The sequence below is a fragment of the Struthio camelus genome, chromosome W, assembly GCF_040807025.1.
Source record: "Struthio camelus isolate bStrCam1 chromosome W, bStrCam1.hap1, whole genome shotgun sequence".
Taxonomy (NCBI): Eukaryota; Metazoa; Chordata; class Aves; order Struthioniformes; family Struthionidae; genus Struthio; species Struthio camelus.
Window position 1 is genome coordinate 48,066,432 of NC_090981.1, and position 26,905 is coordinate 48,093,336.

The following is a 26,905-nucleotide window of genomic DNA, read 5'->3' on the forward strand; positions in this document are numbered from 1 at the left end:
TGTAAGATGTTAGTGAGCTAGAGGGAGATTAGAAAATGGAAATGAAAGTAGCTGCACAGAATACATTTAATCTGAAGAAGATTAAACGGCTGAAAAGGAGATAGCTAAAAGAAGACTATGCATACTATTTACTATAATTTTAGGAAAGATGGATAAGGAGCTCTGTCTTATCTAAGAAAGAGGAAAAAGAACAGGGCATAATTTTCACAGTTTCTCATTTTAAAGAACGGCATGTTCTATTTTTCAGTAACTAAAAAAGTTTAGACAGAACATTCCTTTAAAATTTTACAATTGCTATATCTATTTCTAATGTAAAATATATAATTAAAATTAATTAAGCCAGCTATTAATGCTGAGTATTCTAACAATTAATAAAAAGAAATTTAAAAGAACAACAAGAACAACAAATTTAAAGCCATCAATGCTGTTTCTTTTCACGTTTAATATATTATTTTTCATGTCATTTGATGCAGTTTTCTTTCTTGATGAATCTATGTAGTTACTCTGTATTCAGATTTCGAAAACCTCTACATTTATTCTGAAAACATTAGGAAGAGTAAAAATACATAATTTAAAAGCTTTCCACAATTGATATCATCATTCTAGAATATAGGCGGTACCTTACACCTCAGGCAAATTGAAGGAGTGCATGGTGTTCCATGGAGTACTGTACCAAATCAACCTGTAGAGGGCAATGTGTTTCTGGCATAGCAAAATTTATGAGGCTATAATAGAGAAATGAGAAAGTTCATTCAAAGCTCGTTATAGGTAGTTTAAAAGTTCATATAAAGTACCTACAGTTATTATATTTTGCTGCTTTTAATACTAAAATGATATATCTTGTTTTGAGTTGTTATAGGATAGAAACAGTCTTGCTCAGTGATTTTAAAAAATCTTTTTTCTTTGCAATCCTAGAAGGAAAAAACATATTAATAAACAATACAATCCTGTAAATCTTTTGATGCGTGAATAAACATACTGTCCCTCTATCTTTAGATTTAAACTGAAAAAATAATGTATTGCAAGTAAAGAGAAAGGATTAATGTGTGTTAAAAATGGTGAAAAAAACCCTGTAATTGTACTTTTGCTCCCCACAACTTTCAACTTCTGTCTTTTCACTTAAAACATCCTTTGTGGAGGAGGGGAGAAGAGCAGTGAGTACATTTATATAGTAAAAGTCAATTGTGAGACATAGGCCTAGCAAACAGTGCCCTATTTGTACAGGCACATTTCATAGTGCTGAACACTTTCTGACAGATTAGTAAGGTTGAATTTGACTTTCCTGAGTCCTTTGGCAAGGCACCTTTTTAGAACCGGTCCCCATGACCCTTGTATTGCCATCTTCACAGTAGTAGCAGTAGATCCACAAAAGGAAAGGAACTGAGACTTATAAGAGTAGAGTGAGTTTCTTCTTTACCACACAAAAGGTGGGCATATTTTCAGATAAGGTCTTCTAATTCTTCATGCAAGGGTCACGCAGCAGTGCAAATTGCATTACTTAGGTAGTATCGTGTGTGCATGCACGTTACCTAACAAAATCTCACCCACGTACAAATGAAAATGCTGAGAAGTGGCACAAACATAGTTGTGTGCTCATAAATATGGACCAAGCTGAAATAAAATGTGGCTATGTTTTGGAGTTATTTTTTTAACCTAATCTTTGTTGTTTTTAAATATTGACATTTTACCTGGAATGGTTTTAGCCACTTCGTGTCAATCTCTTAGTTGCATTCATTATTTTTTGTTCTACTAATGTTTTCTAATACGTTTTGCCAAACTAATTTAATATGCAGGTGTTCTTTGTGTTAGAGGAAGACTAAAGGCAAATCATCTATTTAGTAGCAGAGCCTTACTGACTCAAAAACTTGAATATTAGAATTTTGTTGTGAAACTTTCATTGTCTAACATACAGTGGGCTTTAACTGGATTTTGAGCGTATTTTTTTAGCATTTCCATACTTATTGCACTATGATGTAAACCCAGAACTAAGTGATGAAAAGGGGTTCTTCAAATGAACAGTAATTTATCCTAACGGGCTGCTATAGGAATTAAATCTGTGTACCTATAGAAGAGTGTAGTAGACTCTAGAATTGAATGAAGAAGCTAATAAAAGAGAAGCAGTAACAGTGAGTGTGTGTTACCGCCAGTAACACTAGAAATTGAAATGTACCTGTTTTGTCTTGTTGCAGCTGAGATGAACTCAAAACCTTTGTCCTTGTCCCAGATTCAGAGCAAATATCATCACATTTAATTTAACTTATTAGATAATTATAGGGTAACGTACTGCATACTTTGCATATTTGTCTATGTAAAACTCTTAATATCATGCACTTTGTTCAGAGATTCTCCCACAAAAAAACATAGAATCACAGAATGGTTGAGGTTGGAAGGGACCTCTGGAGATCATCTAGTCCAACCCCCCTGCTCAAGCGGGGTCACCTAGAGCTGGTGACAGTGCAGTTAGATCTAGATGATGAAGGTAGCTGAGTTTGGTATAGTGGCTTGCAGACACAAAATACAAGAGATGCAGAGGGACATTTGGGGAGCTGGGTTTTTCTATCTGATTTCAGTTCTGTGACAAAGGCAGTAGCTCTACTGTAGATTTTGCTGAATCACTCCACTGACTAAGCAATAGGAAGGCAGAGTTTTCTTTCCCTATAACACAAGACTGTGGGAAATGAGATGATGGCAGTCTGTATCTTCTGTGCTGGCCTGTAACAAATGGCTGTAGTGTTGGCTGTCACTCACAGAAAAATTTTAATATTGCCTTACTGAGTTCAGAAGAGCAGGCTGCTTCCTGCCTCTTCCCAAAGTCCCGTGGCTTTACCCCATTCCTGCTGGGGGCTGGAAGTAATATGTGCAGTCTAACACGCCAGTCTCAGCCTCTTGCCAGAGGCTGCAGGAAACTCTCAGCATTCCTGGGTAACCAGAAACTTCCTTGCTCTTGCTTTCTCTCCTGCATTATTCATTCCTTCCTGCCCTGAGCAAATGTCTTCTCAGCGTGATTCTATTCCCCATCTTCTCCCCTGCTCCAGCCACCTTTAGGCCTATGCACTGCTCCGTCCTCCCCAGCTTGGTGAACTACAAGACTGTCAAAGTGTAAGAACACTATTCTTCGTAAATTTGATTAAGAAAGAAAGGAAGGAGAGAGGGAGGGAGGGAAAGAAGGAAGGAAGGACACAAAAAAGGAATGAAGAAAGGGGGAGGGAGGAAGGAAGGAAGGAAGATTTCACAAGCTAACTTTGTATTGTTTTTGAGTAGCTGGACTTTTAAATTGGACTTTAATGCTGCTAATCTGTTTTTATGGGTAATTTTATGGAGTTTTATTTATTAAACCACAGTGTGGCAGAGAGCGACAGCAAGGCTATCTATTGAGTTTTTTTCCTTTTCCTGCTTTAGAGATTTATTCTAGAACAGGTTGTCCATCACTAAATATGATGTACAAGCTAGTATTTGATTTTTCAGCAAAGGCTTCTGGAAAACAAAGAGTTGTCCTGGGTCTCTGTTTTAGTCTCTTAAAATGTGAAAAATCGTACTTTGTGACCTTGTTTATGAAGTTCTATTCTCCTATACTATATACTATCCTACAAAACTTAACTCTTGCTAATTCTGCATGTTAGCCTTTTTTTACTTCAAAATTTTGGCACTGAAACGGAACTAACCTGCTGGACAAAAGCCATGATAGTTCTAATGTTTTTTAAACAGTATGGGTCTCGATAGAAAATTTTCTAGTAATGTGTGTGTTCATAATGTGTATGTATAATGCAGCAGATGTTCAAGAGAACCTTACTGTACATAAAAGAACAGTATGTTATTCACATAACAACTCAATAACCTCATCTTGTTAGGATCATACACTGTAAGTCAGAAAAAAAGCCCATTACCTTGTAAAGGACCTCCTAACTTTTTCCTAGACATATTTTTCATGCTCAGCCCAGGTTACCACATGCCCATTTGTGCAAGCTTGAGGATAGCAAGCAAAAACCTCATGGGGAATTCTGTAATGGATTTAAGCATTGGTAATAAAAATAAATGAATAAATAAAACCTATGGAAACTTGTTACATGTTGTAACAACTTGTTGCACATTTTTACTTTTTACATATTTACTAAATTTGTAGGTAACTGTATACAGTAACTGGATCTACTATTTTGAATCTGTGCCCATCTAGCTCCAAGTCTGATTTTACCTTACTATGGCAGAAACTCCATTCAAACACATTCTCTACAATTGACTAAGGTAACTGTTGTGTACTTATTCACCAGTTAATCTCTTGTTGCCTGGGACTTATAATCTCTTCTTTGTGACTCATGAACGGCCTCCTTCTAGCCTTTTCCAGACTGTTTTGCTTATATTCTTCCATTCTGCAGGGTTTTTTTTCTAATGGCTACTTCCTCTACCAGAAGAGTGTGAAAGGCTTTGAGCACTATAATGCCTAAATCTCCCTAAAAGAATCTTCACAGAAACATCAACTTAATCAGTTCCTAAAGTGGTTTCAAAATTTCACTCTAATCAGGGTATTTGTATTCCAGTAGCATCTTCAAAATTTTACTTTAAGCCTTGCTTCACTCTAGCAGAACAACACCACTATGTAGTCTTCCATTTTATTTCTGAAAAGAGCTGATTTTTTTAATAGACAAGAAAGTCTGTTTGAATAGATAAAAGGACTACAAGTATCCACATGGTCTTTTTGAGTTCAGTGTTGCTAGGATGACAGAGTATATCTTTGAATATGTCTCCCATCAAATATAAAGGCTTGCACTACCCACATTCAAGCAAGACACTGCCAGCCTGGAGATGCAGTAGTTCTGAAAATCTGCAAAGAATCAGTGTGATGTTCGGCAGTGTCAAACGTATAATGATAAAAGGATCATATGACAAGTCTAAGAATGTCATTACAATCTCCTCTGACTGATTATGCTGGCACTTCTCATTTCCACCATCCTGAGGGGATACAATCTGTCTATAGTAGGCTCTATACTGACGCTCACAGAAGGAACGGCTTTATAGCTTACCCAAACTCGCCTCCAGAAAAAGTCGTCTAACTGTGTCTCAAAGCTTGAGGCGTAATTTTCCTGAAAGTTCCCGCTGTCTTTTTACCTGCTTCATTTATACTCAGGATGGCATCATGTATCTGGTGACTGTTCAAAATTTTAACTTCAAACTGTAGAAAACTTCCAAAAGTTCACAGGGGTCACTTCTAGGCTTTTTACTTGTAAGATACTGATGCGCATCAACTCTGCACAGCAGAATACATTTTCTTCACTCGTTTAAGGCTCGGACAGCACAGGAGTAGATAACCTGTGCTGGTAGTCTTTAATGAAACTATATGTTTTATCAAGTTTGACGGGTTTTCAAATTTAAGGTGATGAAGTGGGAAAACTTTAGTCATAAGTCTGCTGCAAAGCTTCAAAGGTTTTGCAGAGATGTTTACTTAGACATTACTGTGAATGTGTGAATGAATGTTTACAGTATGAAAGTGAGATAATGGCTTAATTTGTATTTTTCTCCTCATTTTTATAGTTGCCTTCAACACAGGCTCATCACATTTCTCTGGGGTATGAGGTAATTTTTGCAAATACTGAGCGAGGGTATTCTTTTCCCGAACTTGCTCTGCAGTTTATTCTGGAAAGTGGTGACTCATTTCATACAATGAAGCCATTTTGTAGAGAGTGATTTACTATGAGATGGTGGTGTGGTGTGTTTTATCTTGATAGGAATCAAAACTTATTCGTAATAGACATAGAACAGAAACAGGTATATCCATTACATAGGAAGAGGGGAAGACTAACTACTAGTTATTTTCAAAGGTTTGAAAGGGGAAAGAAAACCCTACCCGACACTTCCTGCAAGAGAAGTAAACCCATTCTTTTCTCTGAAAAGCAAATCATAATGGCATACCTATCACAATGCCACATGCAATAATTCAGAAGCTGTGTGTGAAAGTAGATTTTTTTAGTGATTTCAGTTGCAAATCAGCATGCAATTTTCTCTCCAATGACTGAAGTTCATTTCCAGCAGAGATCAGAAATTGAGATGATGATAACAAGGAAAAGAATCTAAAATTCTGTGTTAGTTTAACACAATATGGCTGGTGCCACATGAAGAAAAGTGTTATTAATTGTCACAGTTGAAATGTTAATGTGCAGGATTTTAAGATCTTGGTAGAGAAGAAAAGGGGATTTTGTTTGTTCTGTATAGACTATGATTTCTGAACTATTTTCACACTGGTGAATTTTTTCATTGTCTTTATATTTTCTTTATCTACTGCAGCCTACTTTAAATTCCAAACCACAAAAATACGTTAAGAAAAATCTGTTGCACACTTAGACATTCCAGCTTTGGAAATGATTAAATTACTATTACTTTTAAACTTAATTTTGACCCTGCATGCATGATTTGGTAGTCCTCAGTTTTATAATTGCCAGTTTGTACATAGGATCTCTTTTTGCAGGGAGATGGATAGGACTCACTGTGTAGGCAATGCTGTTTTGTACTTTATTTTATATTCATTATTCTTTATGGGGAGCCTCTATCTATTTTTTTTTTAATTCCATCACAAAGTCTATATAACTTTGTGAATTCTGACCAGGAAAAGAATTTCTTAGTTCCTGTATTCACTTTTCTGAAGCGTTCAGCAATATATTATCTGAAGGCTTGACAAATGGCCTGTGCATTTATCTTTACTGTAACCTGAAGAGATAAAATAGTGATATTGTTTCTATTTTCAGATGAATCTTCTTTCAAGAAGATTAATGGCGGAAATATATATTAATTAGTTTAGGTACTGAATTTAAATACCAAGGTCCTGATTTTTCAATTTTGTGTTGTTATAGCGACTTTTTGCTCTAATCTCTCTTCAGCTTCACTTTCAAATGAAAATGTTCATCCTTTCCACAGATGGGGCAATAAGGATGGGATCCACCTGACTAAAGATAGACGTCTCTATTGTAGACGTTATATTTGGGGATGTCACACCAGGCACTCTTTGTGGAAAGATACAAGCATTTTTAGGGAGTAACTCACCTCATTCTAGAAGTTCAAATATCTAGCCTAGCGAAACACTGTTTACTTTTGTTATTCTTGCTCTTTTGCTTTTCAGCTAGAATAACAACTTGAAACAGCTCACTAAGGGCTCAGGCGAGCACCAAAGCCAGCTCAAGGAAAGCCACAGGGATGGCCGACCAAGAGTCAAAGGGAGGCAGAGTCAGCTCTGCCGTATCTATGCATACCAGCACTCACCTGTGCGCATGCCTAACTCTGGGAGGTTGTTGTAACTTCAAGACTGGTGTGAGACTATCAGGAGCTTAAAAGAGATTCTAGCTGAAACATACGGAAAATATATTTAAGATCTGATTCTTACAGTTACTCTTATATCTTTAGAGTGGTAGATCAGATTAAACAGTGCTGTGAGCAAAGTACTGTGAAAATTCATCATATCAAGAAAAACTCAGATTGTTGGGACCAGCATCAAGCTATCGACCATAATTATGCTATACTAGTCTTTTTTAGAGCAAATGGTCCTCCTTTTTCCTTGCAGCTACATAATGTAGATTTTAAGAATTGTTTGCCCTGTTGCCTTCAATAGGGAAAGGATATCACTCTCTACCTTTTTTCATCAGTTACCCTAGGTGGAAGACATGTCCTCCTTCTTCCTCTGTCACGCATGATTTGTGTGCAGAACCATGTGGACAATGTTTACTTTTTAAAAAGGAAGGTTATAGTTTTAAGACAGCCTGGTTGTAGCATGTCAAGTAGAACTAACTCATACTATTAGATCAATATTATGCATTTTCAAACATTACAGCATGTGGTAGTCAGCTTATACAGAGGAGAGGTCTACTCTTTGCAGTGGGAGTCATGAAGTCTTGGTAATAGCAGCGTAAAGTGGACTGAATGGTTCTTTTACTTTGATTAATTAATTGAGTTATGAATAAAACAACCAATGGAAGTTGAAAATTAACTAGAAAATTATAACCGTCTTAAAATTATGATTTCTAATGGAAAAAACCTTTTTGGAAAATTAGATCTCAGTGGAAACCAGTAATGGGATACATAGAGTTTCACCTGTATGTTGTCAGTTTTAATTCAGCCCTGATAAACAGTGTGCAAATTACGTGATACATGTTTGATTTTATTCGTACCCATTTTTTGGTAAAATAAGAAATAAATCCATGGACGGTGATATCACATAAAAAGAGCATTGTATATACCTAAGAAATAGGTTCATAAATGAGTTTATTTTTAACTTATACAGAATATACAGATTTAATTTTAAGCAGCCAAAAGGCTAGTCAGTATGCTACATAAGTAATGCATATTAACGGTACTTTTGACCTAACATTTCTAAAATGTCTTTATTTTGCCTATTCAATAAACAACGTTTGCATTGCTACCTTGGTATTCTAAATATAGTGGTAGCAGCTGATGTTCAAGGAAGATGTTCATTCGGAAAGATGAATAAACACAATTGTTCTGCTGTGTAACTACAGCAGTATGTCATTAATGTTTTTTAATGAGTAACATTATATATAGTGACACTGACTATCTATGGTTGGAAACAGGATTTAATAAGAACTCTTGATTTTTAATTATTTATATTTATTGGATACTCTGTGCCATTAAATAACTTTTCTGTCAGAACAATATGATTTTTTGTAACATGCTTACTGAAATTCTACCTATAGGACATTTCTGGTTTTGTCGTTATGAAGCACACCACACAAACAGTAGGTTTCTTGGCCGTTGTTGGAAATTGGATGCTGAGCTGGATGGACTTTATGGTGTGACCCAGTGTGGTTATTCTGATCTCTTTATTATATGTAAGGGAGAGGCTAGAAGGTCTTGATGAAAGATTCTCTGGGGTATTGAATGAAATAAAGGGAAGAAAAATCTGTAGGAGCCTTAATAACAAAACAGGTCTAGAAGGGCAGCAGGATGAAGTCCCAGGTTTCAGTAGCAGAAGTACCTACTGGCAGAGTTAAAAGAACTAATTGAGTATCTGTTAAAAACAGGTAACAGCAGCTGTGTAAGGTAAATTTAAGAGCTGAGTAAGACAAAACGTAAAAAAATCCACACAGAAATTGCAGCTCTTAAAAATGAATTTAGGAATGCCTTTCATTGAATCCACACAGATATAAATTGCTTTGAACAGGATGAAGCTGTAGGTTGTATGTGGTCTTATTAGCCAAGTATATGTCATTTGTTAATGTTTGTCTCCAGTCTGAAAACCTAGCCAAACAAGGTATTCAAAAGCCAAAAATCCTGCACTGTGGGCTCTTCAGAACTGGATCCAGCGCTCTGCAGATGGGAGCGCTCTGCCTCCTCATCTGACGCGTGACCACAGAACATGCAGTGGGAGGAGGGAATTTGCCACAGATCTCCCTGTATGTTAGTTTTGCCTCTGACGAGGGGAGTTTGCTGGGAGGGAGACTGTGTCGTGTCCTGGTTCTTCCAAGGCGAGACAGATGAGGGCTGCCCAATGAACGCACTGCTTGGGGCACCCCTAAAGGCAGCGGGCGGCTGCGAAGGTACTGACACCGCTTGCCTCCTGAAGTGCTGCTGTGCCCGTTTAAACTCTTTGCTCAGAGAGATGAATCTTCTCTGTGGTGTGGCTACATGTGTGTGCATCAATTAAGTCAATTTCTGCATCTAGCAAATATTTTTACTTGTGTGTATGTACCCATTATGAAATGGAAAAAATCTATTCCATGACATGAAAAGAAAGGATTTGTTCCATATGTAGAAATACTGCCTTAAAGCTGTCTTTAGTTGTACTTTTTTCTAAAACCTCTTACCTTGAATTTTATCAGATTATTATTAAACGATTGTTAATTTCCCTACTTCTCTTACCTTTTTTCTTTTATTTCTTAACTAAAATAAAAAAGCTTAAAGACAGAGGGTGCTTGTGGGGTGTTTTTCTTTCTGCAAGTTGGAGAATTGCTGCTTAGTGGGGCTTAGATTAGGCTAATATGGTGCTTTCTGTGGTACAAACCTGAATTCATTTTTAAAAGGATTTTTAACTAGTGATGGCTTATACACTAAACAGAAATAGATGTATTATAGTATATACTGTACTATTATTGTGTACTGTACTATTATTTTCATATTTAAAAAACTAATGCATATTATCAGTTGGTCTCACTTCAGTCATTTTTTTTATCTTTTCATGAGTATGTATCCCCCTTTCCTTAAATTTTCCTTAAAATTTACTTAAGTGGAGCTTAAGTTTACAATTCTTGTGCGTGCAAAATTATGTTTGCATTACACCCACAGAAAAGTTTCAGGACATTAATAGAATTAAGAACACCTGGAAAAATGCTTATCTGTTACAGTGGAGGTTTGTATTAGACACAATGAAAGGTAAAAGAGAGACAACTGTCAGCCTTTACCTGGCTTTTTTGTCCCTTAACAATCTCCCACAAGGATTTTGAAGCATGCCACAGATATGGGATGAATTGTTTCTAACTTTCAGGAGGGCACTTTGATGGCACCACTTGGTCTGTGTCCTGTGATTGCCTTCCAGGACGTCAGTCTCTCCTATTCCGGTGGTGAGAACGTAGGTGCAGCTGTGGTCCATGTCTTCAAAGTCACTCACTTTGGTTTCTTCTGAACTGAGAATTTGTAAAATTCACTCCCAAATCAGTCTTTTCAAACAAAGAATCACTTTTTTTTCCCCCTTCAAAGGTATAAAGCACATAGAAAAACAAATAAGCAAATTTATATGGCTAACATGCCCAGCTGTTCAACATCTTAGCTGTTTCTTGGCAGATCTTACAAGTATCCCTCCCATTAATTCTTTCTGTGTCAAAGAGAAGCAGCCTGCTTCGCGGTAGCAGACTCCCTTTCAATGGGTATGTATCCCTGTTACTTGTCTGCTTTTACAGAGACCTCTTGGGCACCCTCTTATCACTCCGTTCTTTTTCCTTTTCTAGCATTCTGTAGCCTGGGAAAGGTAAATTTTGCCACCCTTACTGGAGCCAGGCAGAGGGTATTCCCCTTTTGGAAACACTCTCCCTGCTCCATTGTTTTCTCAAGGAGCCTTATCTTTCTTATTGCCTTGTTTCCTGTTGGGGTTCCACCTTTGCAGCCTCCTTTGATTTAATTCCAACCATTCAGGAGGATTAATATTAGCCAGATAGATTTAGGTGCACAGAATGCTATACAACTGTTTTCCAGTTCTCCAGGATACAACCCTTTCAGAGCAGGATGTAATTCTCCTTTGTGTCCCTCAAATTCTAATGTTGTAGTGTAACATCAGGTTTTTAATTTGATTTAGTGTGATTTCCAAGGTACCACTAAAGTACTACTTTTCTGCTTTATGTAGTTGGGACTTGAAAGAGCAGTGTATAGAGGCAGAAGTAGCATGGGCCACAGTAGGTGCATTTTCATGAATAAAGGCGATCATCACATGCATGGTTTTGAGTAGTTAAATGTTTCAAAGCAGCAGCATCTTTTGTACAGTGGGGCAACACTTTAATATACTCCTGTTGGTCCTGGTCAGAGTAAGCTCTTTTCTGAGGTCATACATAGGTGCTAATTGTTACTTTGCATTAGTGGAGAACATGCTGCTATGCAATGAGAAACCTGCCACAAAGAATAAAACTTTGCAAAAGCATATATGATCATCTTTTTGTCTTCACATAGATTAAATCCTGGAATCACTTTTATATCAAATCTAATCATTCTGAGTTCATACCATGAATCTGAAAAGTTATTTGACTTTTTCAAATGTACTGGTGGATAGATTCCCCTCCTCCTAAAGAGATCATTTGATATATGCAGAAGTAGCCCTACTGACCCATCTCCTGCTTCAAAGCAAATTCAGTCTGTGGCTTTTTTAGACATTGGTCTTAACTGATCAAACTCTGCTTACAGTCTGTCTCTACCAAAAAAAAAAAAAAAAAGATTACAGAAAAGATTAGTGCCTAGGGGTAAGGGAAACTGTTTCTGAGAAGCTAAAGACTTTCCGCTTTATCTGCTTAATCAGTAATTGGTTGGAGTATGACTAGATGGAAATAAGCAGCCAACTTCCTGTATCCAAGAGGGTGACTGCAGCAGCTGAGAAGAGGGGCATTTGCTTTCCAGGCAAAGGAGTGCTAAGCTCATTTTGAATAGCATACTTTTATGAAATTCATTATGTAGCATTTTGTTTCCAGTTTTCTTAGGAATGCATCTTTTTGGCTATTAGCCTTACACTGCTTATACTGGGATAAAATGAGTTTACCATCTAGCTGTGAGCACCTGACTCTGGAGAAGGTGGCTAGATGCCGGAGTGCTTACATTCATGGATCGCCTTATGCTATTAACAAGCCAATTGATATTAAACAGCAAAGGAGACGGTATGAGACTTTATTATTCTTCAGCAAAACGTTTGCATTGTCTACAGCTTACAGCCTTTAAATGTTCTGTGCTTGTATGTGGAGAAAGGGGGAGAAGGGGTGCACTTAAAAAAAAAAAAATCTCTATTTGTATTCAGTATTGAACTGTGGAAGAGAAAGGTGATGAAAAAATACAATACCAGATAACTGCAAAATTTATTTGGCTTCTACCAGTACAAATTTATCTTTGTTCTGCACAAAGATATGAACAATCTGTTTATTCAACATATTTATTCTTTGGTCAGTATTGTATATATCTGCAGTGATAAATAATTAGACACTATTTTTCAGGGAAGAAATGTTACTTAAGTTTTTGAATACAAGTAAACTAGGGTTACTGTTGTCTCTGAATTTCAAGCAAAAATATACTGGCAGTTTGATTGGTTAAAAATTATTTCTTATTTGTCAGATATTATGCATTATGTGGAATATTTCAAATCGTTTGATTTGAAATATATTTGTTTCATGCTTTAACAAAATAACTACAAACAGACTTTTGCATATTTGTTATTTTCAGAGAGATGTTATTTTCAGCCTGGCAAAATTTATTTCTATGCCATCTTATCAAACTGTGCCATGAAGAGAAACTTCCTTTATGAAAGGAATTGAAAGACTTACTGAAACTTCTTGTACAGAAGTATCGGTCTTCCTTGATTTTATCCTGGTGGGAAAAAAATATATGAAGTTCCATTTGGGATCAGACAGTGCTGCTATCTAGTTAGTGGGTTAGGAGTTAGTGTATTAGAAGAGTTTCCTTTTCCTGTCTCATCTGAGTATAAGGCACACAAGCGAGATTCTAAAAATGTTACCTTAAGAACAGAGCTGTCTTATTCCAGATGCCTTCCTCAAAGTAGTTTCAGTTTAGATCAATATTTATAAATCTCAAGTCCTTGATGCATATATATGGTACATAAGCATGGGAGTTTTTTTATCTAAATGACAAGATTATATGCAGATTTTAAATAGAAAAAGCCGAACTTTAGCATGGAGAATAAAAAATCTAAAGTGGAAACTGCAATGAAAACTTTGCTCCAATTTCAGAAAGATGATGTCTTTCTGCAATATTTCTGATAATGTAATTTTAAAATACTACTCTGAATAAAAAAAATTTGATTATGGAAATTTTGAGTCTTTTTTAAAGAATATTTCCTAATTTTAGCATATTAAGGAATTGCTTTATTGATTTAAAGGAGTATGTTCAGAGTTTCATGATTTTTCTACAAAATTAACCTTTTTCTTGAATACACAGTTTATTTTTCATAATTTGGAAATTTATATAATTCATAACTTCTCCTAAAATGAAGTTTCCCTGAATTAAGATAATATCTGGCTATTCTTTGTTTTTATTAAGACCTAATTGGGGGTTTAGTACTGGATAAGCGTATTACTCTGTCCTTTAAATGTTTAAAAAGGTACAAGGATGCAGACTCCAGGCTTTGGTGAGTACACATCAGAATAGTTTCATCAAAGGTGGGGGGATGGTGTGTGTGTATGTATTAGTGAAATTCAAATACTTGGCTGTTGTACAGGTTCATAACTGCATTTTGCAGGATATGAAACTTGATATACTTGCTTACCAGCAGTGATTCATTTGTATGTATGAGCGAGGGAAATTTCCTCCTTCAAACTATCTTCACGATGGGGAGTGTATTCCAGACTCTGCTACCTTTGAAAAATATGGTGGCTGATTCAAGCATCCACTAAACATGGTGTAATATGTCTGCTGGTCTCCATCTCCAAGACAGTGTATTACTGCCTCTTGTAAAGAAAACTCTCTTATTCAACATCTGTTCTAGCACAGGCTGCAACCTGTTTAGTAGTTGATGTAACACTTTAGTTTCTGGGTTTTGAGAAAAGAGACTGCTCCATATTCGTCCTCCTTTCTCTTAAGCAATCTCAAAATGAAATCAATTAAAAAATAATTAAAAATAGCATTAGGAATTGAGGCTGTTTCATGTCCCAAAGGACTTTGTAGCTCTTTAATTCATCTTCTTTAGAAAACTCACGCAAGCCACAGTGCAGGGCTGCACTCCATACAGCTGGAAGTCCTTGCTCTCTCTTTTTTCAGGGAGCACAAGAGGTGCTATACAAAAGATAATTTCAAAAGCACAAAATGTAAGTTTCATATTTTTCAGTTGTATTAGATTAAGGCAGAACTTGCAAAAGTAGGTAGGTAAATAATTTCTAAGCAGAATATATTTATTAGTTTGGTGGTGCCCAGAATTATTCAGGAGCTCTTGAGAAGGTAGAATTCATTGTTAAAATATTTTAAAGCTTTGAGGTCAATGGGCATATTCATAAAACGAAAATTAAGGAAGTGATTGGAACTGATGCTCCTGATACTCCCGGTTAGTCTTTTTGAGTGTGGATTTGCGACAAGAGGTTCCTTGGCTGATAGAAGAAAACTGAGATTTAGCTGTCTGGGAGAAGTGTGAATAGAAGGAACTTTAAGGGAACTGTTTTGCAATTGGGTAGCATCCATTTATTTTTTTCTTGGTGGGGATATCAGTTGCTGAGCTATATAACTGGAAAGAATTGAGTTAATAAATCTCAAAATGTCCAATTATGCTTTATACTGCAAGACAATTCAACGCTTGGATAGGTGACAGATCATCCTAAACTTTAGAAAAAAATGCAGTTACAAATACTAAATGTTTCAAGTTTCGTAGGATCATTTATACTTTCTCATCCAGTTCATCAAGTTGACACCTGGAGATCATGGAAACAAGATACTTTGAGATGCAACAGTTACTTCAAAAAAATATAAATAAATCTAGGCATATTTTATGCAAGCAAATGCAAAGTTCACTTCTGAATCAGATATGGCGTACTTGGAAAAACTTTCTTGTTTTTTAACTGTTCAATTTCAGGAAATTCTGGGGTCTTGAAATTATAGGAGTTGTTTGCAGAATGTGTGGATCAAGAATTTCTCTCAGGTTTGTGCTAAATGCATTACTTAATATGCAAGAAGACTCTCAATTGATTTGTTTTTTTGTCATCAGTGCAAAATATATCAGGGTTGAGGGAATTAATTGCGTCTTTCATAAGCAGATACTCACAGGAGGTGACAAGTACGTATATGTAGGTTGTGGAGTTAGGACTATGAATTATTTTGATGACTGCAGGTCTCTTTAGAGAAAAACCCCGTCATTCATATATGTGAAGGTATACACATATATGCACAGATCATACACAAAAATATTTACATTTTGAAATGTTGTCATGGTTGTTACCAAAGTTGAAACAAGCATTTTCATATTTTAATAATGCTAGTTGAATATTTCCCAGTGTTTCTTGAAAGTGAAAACTTCGCACAGAATCATGTTTCACCTTTTGCAAAACTTTTTTGAAAATGAATATTTTCAAAATGAAAATTCTTTTTTATCTTTCAGAAGAAATGTTTCAAATTTCTATTTCAAAGGATATTTTTGTTATTATAGTCTTACATTATGAAGCCTCTGAAGGCTGTTAATAGCAGAAATTAAAAAAGCTAAAATGGAAAAGAAACGTTTCAGATTTTTAAAACCAAATAGATTTCAATTAGCCTAAAATATAGGCCCTTAAAAATTTTGCATCGTGTGAAATTTCCAAATGTTTTGATGTGATTCCACTCTGGAATAGGAAGAAATTCAAAAAATTGTGAAATTACCACCCAAAGCAAGATGACTGTTTCTCATATGGGTCTGTGTCTGAGTACAAGTAGTTTTTTGTCAAATCATCAAGCTATTCATCGTTTTATAATGGTATCCATGGAAATGTTTCAATTGCAATGACACAGTGGTGGGAGTTAGGACTTGGACTAATGTTCATGTATTAGTTGTATTTTCATGTCAATAAAAATAGAAACAATCAGTGAGCCCCCAGTATTGTTATGGTGAACCATGACGAAAAGTACATCATGTTCTAAGAAAGAATTAATTTGATTGGAAACTAATTGGGGGAAAAAGTGATTTGCTCTAATTGAGATATATAAAGAAGCCTTGTTTTTTCTTCTACTACAAAGGAATATACAGAGAAGCTATGTTCAGTGTACAGGGGAAGACTAGTTTATTTTCTCTTTGGTACCATAGCTAGCATGCACTGCTTATGCCATGCTTAGGTGAGCTGGTAGAACTGGATTTCATAATGTAATGAGCATGTGGCTAGTCTGATTTTGATATAAAACGGACTCATTTAAACACCATCTTGGATGTTTCCTCCACCTTCCCCTACTCGCTGACCCGTAACAGGGAGTTAACTAATTTTATTTGATTTATTTCTGCTTTGTTCACTGGGTTATGTGAGCAACTTTAATTCAGAGGCAGGTCCAGCATTATAACATTTTAGTACTGCTGTTCTGTTCGGACTGAAATTCTCTCTAAAAACTGTTTTTTCTTTCACTGTCTTTTTCAGGTATGTTGTGTCATCATAAAAAAAAACTCATCGTGTATTCAGTTTGTCCTGTTAAACCTGCATCAGGTAGATTATTTTAGGAAATGATAACTTAGAGCACTTCCAGGGTGCTTGAAATAAATGCTGCTTTAGTAGATGATAGTATTTTCAAATCAGCATAAATTGTACTGTGGTGGCACGCCGAGAAGGATCCTAAACTGCCTTAAAACACTTTTCCTCATAGGCAAATTCCTCTTTCCTTTCCTGCCTCATCCTCTGTTGTCATGGACTCTGATTAGCTAGTTTGGCAGCTCGCTTTTTTATCTTCTGGTCTTTCAGCATAGGGAAGGTGCAGTTATCTTCAGCCATGCTATCGTTACAGCATTGGCTTCTGTAAATAACACAAACCGACCCTCGCTACCTTGCAATTCCTGTCCCTTTTGTCCTCTCCCTCATCTGTGATGCTCTGTGGGCAAAGTGCCTGTAGGAGCTTGCTTCCTGCACTTGGTGGTCAACTCGGTTTCTGTGAAGCATACGTTCTTCCCTGCCTTCAACGTCAGGAGATCCCAGCAGTCCTGACTTCTTTTTTCCCCCACAATATCGACTGCTGTGGTGCAGGCTAATACAGTTCCAACACTTTGAATTTCTGTACTTTATACGCTTCTTTTTTGTGAGCAGTACTGGCACCAGCTTGGAGTAGCAGTTTATTAAATACATTTATTTTATAGCCAATTTCCAGTAGCAGAAAACATGTTTCTGGTTTTTGTTGTTTAACATTAAGCTATCCATTTTTCTGCCTTCTAGCTTTTCTTCTCACAGGCATGGATATAATGTTATTACTTATCTGCTATTTAACTGGTATTATTAAAAATGTTCTCACATACATTGCTTTTGATATAACCATTACCCCCCAGATGATTAACTGCTGCAGCATAAAGCTCACTGAGACTCTAATGACTGTTTTTTTGTTTGTTTCTTGCTTATTGGTGTATCTGAAGAGAAGCTGAAGGTAACTGTGACTTAAAGAACATTTACAGCACAATCTGTTTTACATAGTCTGACATGTTTTTTATTACAACCCTGCCTTCTCAGTGGATGACTTGCAGTTGTAATTTCTGGAGACAAATTGTATGGTGAGAATCTTGGGTTTCTTTTTAAGTTTCTAACCCTTCTGGCTGTGAAGAAATGCATGAAAATATTATTCAAGTATCCTTAAAATAGAAAAAAAATCCACTAAATTATAGGAATGTCAGCACAATTTTCATTATTGCATCTAATATTTTGTTTCACTCATTCATTGGATTCACTTTGTAATTAGGAGAAACTCTTCCAAACAAAGCGTAGCTGGCAAACAGGGTCAAAGTCTTTGTAACTTTCACAATCTAAAAAATGAAACTTATATCTTTCATATGTATCCATTTGACTCCATAAGGTTTTAATAGAGCAATACTTTAAATACCATGTGCGAAGCTAAAAAGAAATGTATTATAATACTTTTGCATATATTTTTGTAATTTTTTTTTTTGAAGATTAGAAGGAATTAAAGTAGCTCTTTCCAAAAATGGAGCAAAGGTGATTTTCTTAAATTGGAAGTTACTTCAGTTTTATTGTGGTAAGAAGCTTCAGTCAGATTCTGAAATGCCTGTAACCTCTCTTCTCCCAGTAAATGCTTATTATTGAATCCATATATGAAACTTGCAGTTTTTCTGAGTTTGTCTAGATGTGTTTACTACTCATTTTTAAATTCATTTTCATATTATTCTGAAAAGAACAATCACTGAACTTGTTCTCAATTTGATTAGAAGCCAGAGTAAAAGGTTCATACGTAAGAGATTAATTTATTATCACTACTCAGGCCTGTTTGGTCACAGGAGGCCAGCTTTGTAGTAGTTCAGCTTTGTGGACGATTCATCACTATTTAGGTGTAGTTAACCCTTCTGAACTGCACCAGTACTCTTTCCTGAGGAAGGGTACTCAGCACCCTTGAAAGCCTCCCACTTATATATACTGAAATACAAAATATACTAACCTGCATTTATACACTATTTTTTTCAGTTTCTTTGTTCAAAACTTTTCCTTTTATGCTGCCGGATCATAATGTAGAGATGCAGATCTCAAAGTAAAATAATGAAATAAGTTCTCACAGATATCAACACCATTAGGCAAGAATAGATGCTCAGACAATGACTTACCATACGCAGGCAATGGATTGTATAGGAAAATATAGTCAGAGTTTTTGTTTGCTTATTTTTATTTCATTTATATTCAATAGGCTGAAATTATAGTGACTTTTTGGCTACTTAGCTTTTGCTGAAGGTTTAGTGACTTTTCTCACAACTCAGAATTACTGGAGAAATACTGTTCTTAAAGTCCTATATTATGGCATGTCTTATTTTATGTACTGATTAATTTTCTTTCAAAAGAAAACAAAGCAGATGTTTTTGAACAGGAAAAGAAATCTGAGCAAAATAAGCAGAATTAACCCCCCCCCCCCCATGATGGCACTGTATATTTTGAGGAACTATAATGACTTGTGGGTTAACAAAATAGTTTAGAAATAAGACTTCATTGTTATGTAACAATAACTACAATAGTGTAACCTTTGATGGGTACATGGCTTGTAGCAGTTAGTGTAGCTCATTAATCAGTTATTAAACTGTATTAGCCATTGTATGGCTAATATCAATGGCTGAAAAAAATCTCAAAGACCAACTAAGTAATTTTTCTGTGTATTAGCTTATCCTACAGGTAGAGACTCATTCAGACTTTCCCTTCTCTGACAGTAACGTGCTGAAACCAAGTACTGATATATTTTAAATGACCTTGACTAGGGGAAATTTTGGGGAAACACCTGAGGGAATTATGGTAGATTTGTCCACTAGGGGATTTGCTAAAGTGTAATTTGAAATATAGTGGGAAATATTGTGTCAGCAAGAGTATGGAAACTTCAAGTCATCCATTTCCTTCAGTAAGTAAGAAAAGTGAAATGTTTCGTTTGAGACAATATTGTAATAAAAAGCAGCTTGTATCATTGACTTAGTTTTATATTTTTCACAGTCATGTTCTTTCAGTGTTTTAAAATGGAAAGCATTTAAGGAAATAGCTAAATAAATAATATTTATCTACAAGATTTTCATATAGTGGGATAGATTGAAGAGGAATAGGAAGGACAAACATAGCACTGTCGTTCAAAAGTTAGGCAAAAAGTTGACCGAAGAAACTGTACAGCAGTCATCTTAACAGCTGAGACATAGGACTGAGTTACTGCTTTTCAGCTGGTCTGTGGCAATGAGCCTCTAGCTTTTTGCAGTGTGAAGAAAAAAATGCCATGCTTTCAAACTCCATTACTGAGATATGAGGGCTCTGACAGACCTGCAGTCACAAAATAAAACTCAAGCTCTCAGCTTCCCTCTTCCTGATACAGAAAGGGTTGTTTGATCTGTTTGTGAATTGATTCCTGAACCAGCCATATTTTTGGCCCAGTGTGTTAATGTACTCTCCACTTTACTGAGGCAGAAATATCTTCCGTTATTTCTACTTTTTAGTTGATTTAATACATCATCTTTCATCTATCAGAAATCAAAGTTAAAATATTTTGCCTGGGGCTTGTGATAGCCTAAAAGCATGCACACCAGTAGTTCTTATGACTCTGCTGAAGAATGGTGTCTCTTTAAGCGTAATTGCATATTTGAGCCTTGCCTTTTATGCCCACAATGATAGTTAATGATTTATCACACAATCAATTTATAAACAACTAGAGGACAATTAAGTGGAAAAGAACACTGACAGCCAATATGGATTAAGCAAGACAAATTATGTCCAACCAACATGACTTTGTTCTTTTGCAAGATAACTGACCTAGTATTAGGGGAAAAGCTGAGGATTTTGTGTATCTGATTTTAGGAACGCTTATGGTACTGTCCCCTGGCAGTCTTGCAAGCAAACTAGATAAATGTGGTTTAGATTACATTAGTGCAAAATGGTTTAAATTTATTTTTGGCAAATAAAGATAAAATGTCGAGCAGGGTGAATTAAAAGAGCTTTTGCAAAGATCTTTGGGTGATGAAGTAGGAAGTATTTGCAGTGTGTGTGGATCACTACAATCTGAAAAGGGTTACAAAGGCTTAGTCGAGATAGTCGAGATCAAATCAGGATGAAATTCAATACCAACAAGCACAAAGTGCCTACGAAACAGGAATAGACTGTACAAATACAAACAGGTGGGCAGCTGTATCAGCAGCTGCTAGGAAAGGACTTACAGGTTGTAGCGGATCACAAAACGTGATGATCCTTTTCCAAAATAACTTTCAAAGGTATCTACAGAAGTGGTCAACAGGACTGTGAAGAATTGCAGAAGGACCTCGAAGTGCTGAATACCTGATAAAACAGCAGATATGATTGAATACAGGTAGATATGAAGTAACACATAGGGCAAAGAGAATTTGAACTTTACCTACACATAGAGGGGCTCTCAACTACCAGTTTCCATTCAGGAACAAAATCTTTTGTAGTTTAGTAGATAGTTCTATGAAAACATTGTCTCAGTGCTCTGTAGCAGTCAAGGAAGCAGATTGTGTGTTAGGAATTCTGAGGAGCGGAATAGAGAAGGGAAAGGTAAACAGCATTATGCCATTATATAAATCCTTGATATGGCCTCATTTTGAATGTTTACTGCTCGTATTTCTTTCAATCTCAAAAACAGCTTAGTCAAAAAAGATACAGAGAAAGATAGCAAATGATCAAAAATATGAAAACCTTCTGAGAAATGGTAACAAGGATTAGGGCATTTTAGCCTAAAAAAGAGATGTCTGACAAGTATGAGAAAAATCATGAAAAATATGAATGGGAAATGACTGCTTAGCATCTCTGTTAGTACAATTACAAAACATGAGCCAGAGTAAGTGGGAAACAGAAAGGATTTTTTCATGAAACGCATAGTTAAGCTATGGAATTCCTTGTCAAAGGATGTTGTGAATGCTGAAAGTTTCCAAGGGAACAAAGAACAACTGGGCAGATTCATGGAACAAAATCCCCAAACTTTGGCTGAGGAGGTCTTCAACTGTGAAAATATTTGTTCAAACTATATGGCGTATTTTTTTGAATGTCCAGTATATTTGCAGTGAAAGGATATTAGTACAAGTTATTTGCCAACCAAAATGGTTAAAATTCGTTTAATACTTACATTGACGAACATTATTCAGTAAATTCTAATTTTTAGGATAAAAATATCTTAGCGTATTGAGATATCAGTAATAATCGACCCTGCCTGAGCAGGGGGGTTGAACTAGATGATCTCCAAAGGTCCCTTCCAACCTTGGCCATTTTGTGATTCTGTGAATCAGTACTACACTAGAGATTTAACCTTTAAATTTAAAATCTACAAAAAGTAATGCAAAATAATAAAGCAAGAGGTTAACAACAGAAGTATACCTTTTTGCTAATATACTTGTAGCTAGACCTCCTAACAGCGATGCAGTAATTAGCCAGTTTATACTCAGCAAATGCTGTCAAACTTTTGTTTTTAATCTCACTTTCAAAGCTAGAACATGGCTGATAATGACCTCCCTCTCCATTGGGCTGTATGCAACATGTTTGACAGAGAAGAAGATGGAAATCTGTCACAGCAACCACTAGACTGAGCTGCTGACTGAGCTCTTATTATTGTGGTATTCAGAAAGGGCTGTAGGAATGCACAAAGGAAAGTTGAACTCTGGGATCAGTGGGCAACACTGGGCATATTGAGTGACAGCAGCTATCACTCAGTTTGAAGCTGTGTATCATGTTTATTTTCTGATGGGAGAGCTGTTGTGCAAACTGTGTGAACTCTGGATGTGTTCTAGAATGATTATTTTGGAACAGAAAAGAAAATATCAAGAAACAAACTGCATTCTGTTCTTTTGTACATTTGGCAAAGCTAGTGGCTGTTTTTTTCTACAGCTGGCACTTGCTTTTCTATTTTTGTTAGTGTGAAGAATCTGCCCCTTTCAGTCACGTAGCTGGATTTCACTGAATAGTCAAGAAATTCCTAGGTTTTTTTATTAACATGCATTTCTCAGCAATACAAAAGAAAAACATTATTTAAATGAATTAATGTTAGCATATTGTTCAAGCAGATGAGTTAATGTGGTAGAAATTTTTCAGAGCTTTCTAGGCTTAAGATCATTTGAGACACTTAGATCATCTGACTCTCCAGCATAAATCACTGAATTTCACCGGAGCCTTGCCTAAAAGATAACTAGTAATTTTTGCAGTTAATGAAGCTGGAAACATTCCTATTGGCTTATGGGTCCTTTAAGGAAGTAATACAGAGGCATTGTTACTTAAATCAAGCTGCAAACTTCTTAGAAAAATTGCAAAGGCAATTCATTTATGCGTCTTTCTGATAGTTTGTATGCATGTGCCTGATAGCATATATTCAGGAGTTTGGCTAGAATATGTTTATATTTCCAGGCCAGAGATCTGGCTAATGCCAGTGCTTTCAAAACTGAAAATGAGCTGAATATTAGACTTAGGTTAGTCCCCTTTTCTCCCATTATACAAAAAAAAAAAAAAAGCTAAGATTTTCTACCTGATAACAATAGTCAATTGTATATCTGCAGCTTACTTGACAAGAAAAAGGTCCATGTATGATATGTTCCTACTTTTATTTACTTCCATTTTCAGTAATCCTAGTCTATCTTGCAACTCATCTGGTAAATATCCATCATAACACTGTTCTCAAATCATGCATATAAAATTTTAATGAAATCAGCAGCAAGAAATAAAAACATTAGCAAGCCTCTCCACCAGGATCTTAGATTGTCTTCATAAATTCTAAGATATATGGATTGTGTAAGCATATAGAACAATTGTATATTTTCCTTAACCTCTCACTAATTTTCAATAAAAGCAAAATCAAACAGCTATTAGAAATGCTTATTGGATCTTAACTAGCAAATGTCTTGCAAAAAGTAAATAATAAGAACCAGCCATAAAGCAGCAGATGTTGGTGGATAGATAAGCACAGCAACTGCATCATTATTACTTTTTTTATTTAGTAATGGAAATGTACATTTAAATAGCTTTATGACTGGGACAAATCAACAAAAGCCAGGAAATTTGAAGCAGATGCTTACATTCTGGGGCATATTCACTATTTGATAAGCGTGAATATTGCCTATTAGCATTGCAGGGGTTGAATACATGCAAAATGGAAGATTGGGAGATATATCCATTTCTTTTTAACATATGCTCCCGTGAGTTTGCAACTGCCTGATTCCAGAGCCATATGTGCTTAGTATCCTAATAGAAATATTACGACCATGTGGAGACTGTTCTTTACTTCCACTTCTGTGCTTCATGAAAAATAGTGGTTTTGCTGAAATGCCTAGATGTGAAGGTTTTATGGTATGAACTAATGTGTACTAGTAGTTGTGTGCCACCAGTCTTACTTCAGTAGCTGTCTCTGCTATTTTACTGCTGTATTTTCAGAGAATGATACTGATGTACTTCCCTTTCCATACAGCCACTTTCAGTCTTACTTGCTCATTGTTATAATTTTCTCTATTGATAGACTAACTACCTAAAGTTACTTTCTCCTTTAGCATTCCAAAATGTGCCTTTTTTAAATCTTTTTTTTACCTTTCAGAACGTTGTTTCTCGTTCTTGCTTGTATTTTACTTTGCAATGTGCTTCATATTGCTTTGACCACCTAAAATAGCCCTAAATAAAAGTCAGTCTTCTTGGCAGCTCCTTACAGCCAAAATATTACAAAGTTGCCTTTCAAGAAAAAGGACAAAAGTTTAAAAAAAAAAAAAACAAGGGGAATTTTTTATTTTCAAGGGGAATTTTCAATCCTATCTTTTCCAATTACTAAGTGATATGATTACTTGTAGTTACAACCCCTTCTAATCAGGCTGCTGTCTTACTGGTACGTTTTTACAATCTCTTTGATGGGTGAACTACTGCAGTCTTTTTTTGGTGATACAATAATCTGAAGAAACAGAAAAGAGTAGTTCTGTGTGTTTTGCTGATTCATTTAACATCTGCAACTCAAATTTTGTCCAGGATTTAGAACCTCACGTAACACATAATAAGTATAGTCCTCAATATTATACCATCTGCTCAGATGCATCTTGCATTTGCATCTGCTCAAATGCTATAGTGATTAAGCGCTATAATGATTTCTAAATGGAGTATAGCACAATGATTTGATTCTCATTTCATACTGTATTTTTTAATTCCTAACTTTCTCTTTTAATTTAATGCATCATTCAGATACATGGCTCTGATACTTGTTAGCAGTGGTTCCTAAAACGTTACTTAGAGTGCATCATTAATGTATTTTCATGGGCTAGTTAAGCAACTGCAGTTGCTTAAATATAGTTATATTTTATGCCTAGGTGATACTGCAGAATAGAGAATTATCACTTATAGTCAAGTAAATTAGGAAAATTCGGAAGCTCAAAGAATCTCTATTGGATTTCTAAGTGTATGCAAAGGCCCTTCAAAAATGGTTATATTTACCTGGAAAAAGGAAGAGCAAAGACACAAATAGCAACCTCAATAAATTCAAATAACTTTTTGCTATCAGTATTGATTGATTTGCCCACTGGAAATATTTGAATTGACACAAAAGTCATTCTATGATTTGAATATGTTTGTTTCATAGCTGACAATGTCGAGCCCTAATTCACTGCTAAGGCTCCTGGATTCTATAGTGACTCAGATAATAAGGACTGTTCATAACAAATACAGTTGTTGAACTCTGAGATTAAAAAAAATTTGATCTGGTATTATCTTACTGATGAGAAAGTAAATGTGAGGAGACAGATGTACTTATTACTAATGACTGCTAGAACATGCAAGATGACAGCTCTCTGAAATAAAAGATATATTTGAAGATGTGTTACTTGTCAAAAGGAGCCTAGGTGTGATTTGCACTTACACATATTTTGAAGGTTATACGGAAATAGACTTCATGCCTGCATTCATTACCAACATTCAGTCACACTGTATGTGTAACAGTAGTGAGCTGTCAGGAGATTGAGTAACTTTTAGTATACGTTTCATAGAGATTATTAGAGTAATTGATAAGAAGTCTAATGTCTTTTTCTCCTAATGTGATAAATTTTTACCTATAGCACTTCATATGAAGAGAAATGTAACAGACATAGTTACTGTAATGCAGCAGAAGAACAGAAAACATCTTTGTTACAATACATCATGCAACTGATATAAGATGTTTAAGTGTGTCTGCAAGGTGGGCAAAAGAGGGTCAGATAACAGCATAGAGAGACACTCAAGGTTCATGAAGGGTTAAACAGAATAGCTTTAATAAAGGACTTATGCTCTGAGCTGCAGGGGGAGCCTTGGGAGCCATGCAGAGGGGTTGTCGATGGGAGGCAGCTAGTGCCATGGGTCTGACACACAGGTTGGATGCCCAGGCGAGACTCTCCTTGTTGCATCCTAAGGGCTCCTTAAATCTGCTAGAACTATTTCCTTATCTCAGCTGTGCTAACCCTGAGAAACTGTGTCTGGGAAGTAGTTAGACATTGCTGGCAAAATGGAATATGCATGCTTGGCCCTCATGGGAATTTGGTTGGTGTGTAGTTTCACACGCTGGGCCTGTTACCATGTACTCTGCCAGTCACTGACTCCTTGCCAGATCTTCTGCAGGTGTTCTCCCTACAAACAGGAATCATTTGTGTAGTAGGAAGTATCATGATACTATTTCACCAAATAAAATTAATAAAACTGTGGCTTCCATGTCACAAAATAACTACGGCATTTCCTAAGAGATATCTCATCAAACACAAGGAAATATCAGGACTATCACTAAACACGTTATGTTCAAAAGGAGAGTTGTCTCTGCTGATTTGTTACAACAAACAGAAGATGATGCTTCACTCAGAGAAAGCAAACCTTATGATGTTTAGTCCAGAGCAGGTCTGATGTAAGTCTCTAGTTCCGTATTACTCTCTTCTATCAAGTTGTGGCATTCCAGAGGGAGAACAGCTGGAGAGTTCCTAGGGCAAACCACCTTCCCTCTCCCCTCCCCAAAGCCTTCATTTGTGTAGCATGGTTGAGAGCCAGATGTACTGAAAATTTAAAAATGGGTAATAAACTGGCCAAGAACAATATTATTTGGAAAATGGGAAATGAAATCCTCCAAC

The 26,905-nt window shown here is 36.0% G+C and overlaps 1 protein-coding gene across 5 annotated transcripts in view; it reads left to right on the forward strand.

Moving 5' to 3' along the window:
• Nucleotides 1-26,905, forward strand: part of LOC138064098 (3',5'-cyclic-AMP phosphodiesterase 4D) — a 402,077-nt gene that overhangs the window by 170,154 nt on the left and 205,018 nt on the right. The window contains exon 1 of one of the 5 annotated variants that reach the window (XM_068925078.1): nt 16,821-16,838. The exons of the other annotated variants lie outside the window; for them this stretch is intronic. The gene's annotated coding sequence lies outside the window, so the exon portion shown is untranslated. Of the gene's footprint in view, nt 1-16,820; nt 16,839-26,905 lie in introns of those variants that run through there. 5 annotated transcript variants of the gene reach the window in all.